This window comes from Poecilia formosa, unplaced genomic scaffold, assembly GCF_000485575.1.
Source record: "Poecilia formosa unplaced genomic scaffold, Poecilia_formosa-5.1.2 Scaffold1302, whole genome shotgun sequence".
Classification (NCBI taxonomy): domain Eukaryota; kingdom Metazoa; phylum Chordata; class Actinopteri; order Cyprinodontiformes; family Poeciliidae; genus Poecilia; species Poecilia formosa.
This window is the reverse complement of record NW_006801241.1, coordinates 15,263-17,611: the sequence shown is the minus strand read 5'-3', so window position 1 is coordinate 17,611 and position 2,349 is coordinate 15,263.

Below are 2,349 nucleotides of genomic sequence, written 5' to 3'. Positions count from 1 at the left end.
TGATGTGGACATGGAGGAGCTCTGAGATATGTGGGTGGGTCCATGTGGGATCCTCTCCTGGATGTTCTAGAGGTTTTAAAATGGATATACACTGTTTGCACAATTATTATGCAAGTTTTAGTTTTAAGGATTAATTTTAGTGTTGAACAACTACCCTCGGTCAATCCAAAATGTTAACAACCTCTCAAATTTGGATATCTAAGAAAGTAAAAACGATATTTTTGGTTTTCTTAGGACAATATCTGTGTGGGCCGATTATTGGGAAACTATTAGTGTGCAGAATTTTGTTGAAACTGAATTTAAACTGAAAATGTTCTCATCTGACTTATTGTCAACTAAACAAACTAGTTAATTGTTAATGATCAACTTTGTGTGCAGCAGCAACATGATTTACATGAGTACATGATTCTTTAAAAGATTATTTGTGTACAAAAGAAGACTGGAAGCCACTCTCCTTAACATAAATGAAAAGGTTTTGTAGAACAGCTTTGTCATGTTGAGCTTAAATTAATTCAGCTTTGATATCAAAGTAAAATGTTTGAGGAAAACTGAAAACCAAACTTGTGTCTTTGCCATCATAGAGCGATGAGCAGCTAGTGGCTGGTTGGATGGTCAGCGCTGAAAGCCAAGTCATCTTTGAGGCGTCCAGCCAACATGTGAGACCAGACCTGCAGCTGTTTGCTGCTTTCTACACATTCAAGCTAAAACATCAAGATGAAGCAGCAAAGACTTTGGAGTTTATTCAACAGTAAATCTACTCCATGGTTTTATTTTGAAAACACTTTAAAATGAGTAAAATACAATAGGAAAGCTTTTAGGAGCTACAAAGCAAGTTATAGTTAACAGTTTACCAATATGGTGACATGTTATCTTAATATATTTAAAAACAGAATAATCCACATTAGGTGAAGAACTTTTTATATTACACTGACCTTCTTCCCTCAAATTGCCAGTTTTCCAAAAGTGTTTCTAGTTTTGTATTGTGTTGTTTAGGCTCTTCATTCAGGTGAACCCAGAAAGACACACACACCATCCATGGAAAGGTGGCGTCCAGAAAAGTAGGCAAGATGATCCAGAAGAAACTGCAGACAGTGATGCTCATGTTTCTACCTGATAAAAACCTGATACACCTTTAGTGTCATTTCAGGTTAATAGTTATTTGTTTCTTTGAAATTATTCTGTTTCCAAATCATTTAAGGTCTAATTGACATTTCCTTCTGCTTTTCCAGGCTCCCTGGTTCCCTCTGCATCTTAAAAAGTAAGAACCACTTTGACTGTTAAATAATAAATGCAGAATCTCATGTCATGTTGTCCTAAACAGGGTTTTATAATGGAACTATTACTGGTTTTATTTTGTGTCTTTAACAAACCAAGAAGCCTGGATATGTGTGTCAGGAATGGTGGTTGGTAGTGGTGAGGATAGACGCAGAGACCCAGGTTATGGTGAAGATGATGATGAATTTAATGATGATATGCTCATAAACAGTCCAGGACAGGCAGCACGGCAGGAAACAAGCATGCAGCTAAATGCCGGTAGCAACTGACAATAAGGACAAAAATGAGAGCAAGAACAAACCAGGACTTGGCAGTTCCACTGGAGAGTACAGACAGAGTGATCTATCACTGTTTACATGCGTAAAACAGTGATAGACAAGGACCCAATGAAGAACACAGACAACAGGTGGGACTAAATACACACAGGGTAATCAAGGGAACGAGACACACCTGGGAGACAATCAACGGGGAAGACGCAGAGACGAGACACAGGAAGGAAGCTGAACACAAAAAACTAAAAATAAATACACAGAAACACGATAATGACAATGTGGTCATTTTCCATAACATTATTTTTGAATCCTTAAGACCAGGCACATGCAGATGGGTGGGGACGGGGGGGCGGCTGGGGGTGCTTGAGCACCTGCCAGTTTTGCTCCTTGCCCCCAAGTGCCCTTTTGGTCAGCAGTTTTTTTTTTTTTGTATTATTTCCTAAGCCCTCTTCTGACACACAACATGTACTAAAATAATTTGTTTTTGTTGGATTTTTTTGTACAACATAATAAGCCCTACGGTCACCTTGTTACCTTTGACCTTTTGCCCGTGATGCATGACGCAGTTGCCTCTTGCGCAGTGAGATAAGGCGGCTAACTGGAGCTCAGCATAGCGAACGTTCCAGATTACAGATCAGATTTGTTCTGAATTAAATTATAATGTTGGTGAATTAAAAAAAACGTTTTTGGTGAATAAAGTAGACTTGCTACTTGTCAGATGACAGAAAACGTTGAAGTATCGTTTCTGCTTCAGCGGTTTAAGCAGAGAGGTAATGAAATACAACAGACACTGACAGGCCTC